The sequence below is a fragment of the Lagenorhynchus albirostris genome, chromosome 1, assembly GCF_949774975.1.
Source record: "Lagenorhynchus albirostris chromosome 1, mLagAlb1.1, whole genome shotgun sequence".
NCBI classification, from domain to species: Eukaryota; Metazoa; Chordata; class Mammalia; order Artiodactyla; family Delphinidae; genus Lagenorhynchus; species Lagenorhynchus albirostris.
The window spans coordinates 188,712,603-188,718,602 of NC_083095.1; the positions used below are offsets into that span (position 1 = coordinate 188,712,603).

The 6,000-nt window shown below is 41.1% G+C and overlaps 1 protein-coding gene across 1 annotated transcript in view; it reads right to left on the reverse strand.

Moving 5' to 3' along the window:
- The window catches only part of NSUN6 (NOP2/Sun RNA methyltransferase 6), a 108,166-nt gene extending 105,582 nt beyond the window's left edge, over positions 1 to 2,584 (reverse strand). The window contains exon 1 of the mRNA XM_060162883.1: positions 2,394 to 2,584. The gene's annotated coding sequence lies outside the window, so the exon portion shown is untranslated. The remainder of the gene's footprint in view (positions 1 to 2,393) is intronic.
- Between the last annotated feature and the right edge of the window lie 3,416 nt (positions 2,585 to 6,000).

Genomic DNA, 6,000 nt, shown 5'->3' on the forward strand with positions numbered 1-6,000 from the left:
AGCAGGGTCCTTGCACTCAATCACACATCACAGCCAAAGCATTCGCAGGGCAGCTTATCTCAAGAATATTAAACACAAGTACTACTAATTAATTTTCATTATAATTCACTTTAAGATATATACGTATAAACATCTATATTTAAGTTATATACACATAGGTATACATTCCTACAACACAAAAGAGAAATTAAAAGGGTGATTAATCCCATTATAGAGCTCTTTTAAGCACAGAGCTTGACTGTGCATTAAAATACTGCATCTATAAAGAAAGTAATTTGCAAGCATTTCAGGAATTGTTCTCTTATATAAATTACAATGCACTTCCTTGTAAACAGATTTCTACAGAGAGCAGTGCCTTTTAATCAGGGAAAGATCCCTGAAGTAGGTGAGTTTTAGATGAATTTAAAGGACAAGAAACCTATGGAATGGTAGAGAGGGACTTGGGTAAATTATTCTGGATGAGGAAAATACCTTTTGTGGCAAGTCTAAAAGGAAACGAAAAGTGGGGCTATGGTAGAGGGCCAGGGATGAAGGTCATTCATTTAAAAAAAGTTTTTAAAAGTAAATTAACTTTTAAAACTGGGAAACTTAGGAAAGTTTAAGAGACATAAAGTATAAGAGACATAATGTTGGTCCCACTTGGAAAATTCTCCACAGCTAGATCATCCTTCCGCCCCAAATTCAAAATGGATTAAAGACTTCAATGTAAGACCTGAAACCACAAACTCCTAGAAGAAAACATGGGAGTAAACTTCCTGACATGTGTTTTGGTGGTGATTTTTGGATATGACACCAAAAGCAAAGGCAACAAAAACAAAAAAGAAGTGGGACCACACCAAACGAAAAACCTTCTGCACGGCAAAGGGAACCATCAACAAAATGAAAAGGGAGAAAATATTTGCAAATCATATCTCTAATAAGGGGTTAATATCCAAGTATATATATAAGGAACTCATAACACTCCATAACACACAAAAACAACAATCTGATTAAAAACTGAATAGACTTTTTTCCAACGAAGATATACAAATGGCCAACAGGTACATGAGAAAATGCTGAACATCACTAGTAATCAGGAAAACAAAAATCAAAACCATAATGAGGGCTTCCCTGGTGGCGCAGTGGTTGAGAGTCCGCCTGCCGATGCAGGGGACGCGGGTTCGTGCCCCGGTCTGGGAGGATCCCACATGCCCCGGAGCGGCTGGGCCCGTGAGCCATGGCCGCTGAGCCTGCGCATCCGGAGCCTGTGCTCCGCAACGGGAGAGGCCACGGCAGTGAGAGGCCCGCGTAACAGAAAAAAAAAAAAAAAAAAATTATAAAAAACCATAATGAGATATGGCCTCACAGCTGTTAGAACGGCTGTCATCAAAAAGATAAGAGATACCAAGTGTTGGTGCGGGTGTGGAGAAAAAGGGAGCTTGTGCACTGTGGGTGGGAATAGAAATTGGTGCAGCCACTATGAAAAACAGCATGTAGGTTTCTGAACAAGTTAAAAATAGAACTGCCATATGACCCAGCAATCCCACTTCTGGGTGTATGTCTAAAGGAAACAAAATCACTATCTCCAAGAGATACAAGCACCCCAGGTTCACTGCAGCATAACTCACAATAGCCAAGACATGGAAACAACGAAGTGTCCATCAACATATGAAAGAATAAACAAAATGTGAGATTCTGTGTGTGTGTGTGTGTGTGTATGTATGATATGTATATATGAGATATCGATTTTTTTCTCTGCCATAAAAAAAGAAGGAAATCCTGCCATTTGTGACAACATGAGTGAACCTTAAGGGCATTCGGCTAAGGGAAATCAGTCAGACAGAGAAAGGCAAATACTGTACAATCTCACTGATATGGAGAATCTTAAAAAATCCAACTTGTGGAAACAGATGACAGATTGGTGCTTAGAGGCGTGAGGTGGGCGTGGAGGGGGTCAAAAGGTACAAAGTTCCAGTTAGAAGACAAATAAGTTCTGGGGATGTGGTGTACAGCATGGTGACTGTAGTTAACAATACTCTTGTATATTTGAAAGTTGCTAAGGGAATAAATCTTAAAGGTTCTCATCCCAAGGGAAAGAAGTTGTGATTATGTGAGGCGATGGACGTTAGTTGAATTGACTGTGGTAATCATTTCACAATATACAGATATTTCAAATCGTCGTGTTCAAACCCTAAGGTAATACAATGATATATGTCAACTATATCTCAATAAAACTGGGGAAGGGGCAACGTTGACCCTATTGGGGGCATTCTCCACAGCTGGGTCACCCTCCTTCTGCACACTGCACCTCCACTTCCTCATGAAGCAGTGAGAGAACAGAAATTGTTCCCACAGCTACAAAGAGTGAATAACAGTTGCTCTAGGTTGACTCCGAGAGAGTATTTTCTACTCACCACCAAGACTGCCTTGTGCCTGTTTCCCAGGGGCGGGCTCTGGAGAAGTTAGCGGCGCATCTGCATTCAGCGAAGGTCTTGGAAGAGACCCAAATCTTTACATTTGGAAGAGATCCAGGAACTCTGGGAAGCTGAACTTTCCAAACAGGGAGAAAGAACACAGTAATCCAGGCTTGAAGTGGAGCCTGGAAAGGAATCTAGTCACTGGAGGCATGAGTGCGGAAAATGAGCGTTTTAAATTAAAATTGCTCAGGAATTCCAGAATCAATGGAGGGTCTATATAGTTAATGTTTGAAATATGCTTTTTTACAGCAATCCTTTCTGTTCGTTAAACTTCTTAAAACAATTCTAAGCAAGAGTGCTGACAAAGAAGAGGCTGTGGAAGTGAATGCTGGCTGATTCAGGATAATACATATCCCCATGTGGACACTTACCATATTCATAAGGAGTATATTAGTAACTAAAGGATGCTTTCTAAGGACGTATTACACTTTCTGCAGTTTCAGCATAATGCAGCATTGGGGGCACTTTGAACACATGGAGGAACGTAATATTAAATGATACATAGGAATTTTGGTAAGTATATCTTAGAAAATTCATTTTTAAAAGGAAGCCCACCAATCTCTGGCAGTCAAGTGGCTAAGAGTCAGCACTTCCAATGCAGGGGGCGCGGGTTCAATCCCTGGTGGGGGAACTAAAATCCCACATGCCGTGCAATGCCAAAAAATTAAAAAAAAAAAAAAGAAGTCCACCAAAGGAAATTCTGACATATGCTACAACATGGATGAACCTTGAGGACATTATGATAAGTGAAGTACGCTGGTCACAAAAAGACTAACACTCTGTGATTTCACTTACCTGAGGCATCTAGAATAGTCAAATTTATAGAAACAGGAAGTAGAATGCAAATATTATATGATATCACTCCTATGTGTATTCTAAAAAAAAAAAGATACAAATGAACTTATTTACAAAAGAGAAGTAGACCCACAGACATAAAAAACAAACTTATAGTTACTGAAGGGTAGAGGAGGGGGTAGGGATAAATTAGGAGTTTGAGATTAACAGATACACACGACTATATATAAAATAGATAACCAGCAAAGACCTACTGTATAGAAAGGGGACTATACTCAATATTTTGTTATAACCTGTAAGGGAAAAGAATCTGAAAAAGTGTGTGTGTGTGTGTGTATACATATATTCAGTTATATATATGTATAACTGAAACACTGCGCTGTACTAACACCGCATTGTAAATCAACTACCATTCAGTATTTTTAAAAAAAGACTCTAGTTTGGGGGAGGAAAAAAAAAGTGGAGTCATGGTTGCCAGGAGCTGGGGAAGAGGGATATGGGCAATTGTTGTTTAATTGGTATAGAGTTTCAAAACTGCAAGATGGAAAAGTTCTGGAGATTGGTTGCACAACAATGTGAATATACTTTACAATACTGAACCCATATACTTTAAAATGTTTATGAGGGTAAATTTTATGTTATGTATATTTTTCCACAATTAAAAAATATATATTAAGTAAGGGAGGGGGAAAAGGAAGTCCTCCAAGTGCCCAGACTTTCTGAAAAGCAGTTGCAGAAGGACTGAATGAACTTTAAAAGTACATGAAATGCATTATTTTAAAGTATGCAGTTGGAAGAAAGAATAAATGGGCATTTGTTGGGTCCCTATACAGGTTCATCACTTCTACATATGTTGTATTAAATTCTCACAATAAACCTGAAAGTAGCTATTCTAGTACGGATTTTGACGTGTTAGTCCTGAGGAAACTGGGGTATAGAAAGGACAACTATGTTGCCTAAGGTCTCACAGCTGCTCAGCAGCCTAGGCAAATAGTATTGCCTATTACTGGGAAAAAAAAAAAAAAAAAGGGTCATGACAACGAAAGTTTAGAGAATTAAGAGAAGAACTATTCTTCTACCTCCCCCACTCTAGTTTCACTTATCTTTCTCATTTATGAATCCTGGGAAGAAATTTGAAAGCTAAGTTAGTCTAGCGATTATGGAGGAAATTACAGGGAAAAGCTATGAGAGTTTCTTGAGTGAATTAGCATAAACTTTTGGAGCTGGAAGTAATATCAAGGTGCCTGACAGAAAAGGGGGCCCTGAAAAAGGTCTCATGCACCTGACCAGGTGCAAAATGAGTCTCCAGGGGAAAATAAAATAAGGCTGGGAGCCGTGCACATTTTCCACATAGGTGGGCTTCAGTTTGCTTTTTGATATAAAGTGTGTCAGTCAGAACACCAGATTAAATTGAACTTCCGCCACTTCAATCCTTTTTATAAAATTTAACCAAGGAAGTTGTATTGTCAAGATCACAGCAGGAAACAGATGTCACGTTCAAACTGAGCACTTTGAAGGGAGTTTAAGAAGGGGTTCTTCGTGGAGGTGAGGGCAGGGCATGAGGAAACCACAAGGGACAGTGCAGTACCTTGGGGCTAGTGACCAGGATTTAACCACCCCCCCTAAGGCCCCCGTGGAGACAAAGGAGTGAGCTGTGACTGAAATGCAGAGAGAGGGCTGCCTGGCTGAGGCTATGTTCTTTGACCACTGGAAGCAGCCAGTTTGCAGCGACCCAGCAGGGAGAAGGTTCGGGAATTAAATATTCCCACTCCCACACTCTGTTTCTCCTTCTGCTCTTCTGTCAATGCTCCGCATTGGCCAAACGTGACGTTAAGCCCCTTAAAGCGCAGAGCCTGCTGGGAGAGAATGGAGAGTGCATTTGGAGGGGCAAACAGATGGTATCCAGCATGGAGAAGACTGACTAATATTTTATAGGTCATGTGTGAAAATAAGTTTAAGGAAGAACTAGCAACTGGAACAAGTCCTCTGCCGCGGACCAGCCAGAGAAAGAGGATTTCACCGCCCAGGGTCAGGAGAGAAGGGGTAAGGAACTGAAGTAGCACCGACGAATGGGGTCAGAAGGGCCAAGACAACAGACGGCTGCAAGGCAAATTTTATTGCGCTACAGTTGCAGATTATCTAGACTAGAAAAAGGGAGGTTGGTTGCCAGACGGTGGTTTACATTATGTACAGACTGTCTCAGCTCAAGGTTAACTTCCCTGGGAGAAAACCCATAAGCCCAGAATCATCAAAAATAACCTGCACGTGCCGGGGGGAGACAGCTTTGCTTGTCTCAGTTTACATTCTTTCTGATCTCTGGGCCCTGGTGGTTTATCTCCCATGGAATGGAACAAGGAGGGGAACAAGTAGGCACAGTCCCTTCGAGCAGCGGCGGCATGCCTGGCATGTCTGCACCTGGCTCTCAAGGCTGACCGTTTCCCACAGTCCTCTGTTTTTCTGTTTGTTTTTTTCTTTTAATAAAAATAGAAAAGATACTACTAAATTTGGGGAAATGTATTCATCAGGTTTTGCTGTGATAATGCGGCATCACAAACAACCCCCAGGTTGCAGTGGCTTACAATAATGAACACGCATTTCTCACTCTCAGGTCCACAGGTCAGTTCTGGTTCAGATACACTTGGCTCACTTATCTGGACGTGGCTCCAGGCTGAAGGTTGGGATCAAGCGTGCCTCCCGTATCTTCTCATCCTAGAGCTCAGGTTAAATGATCCGTGATTACCTAGAGCGC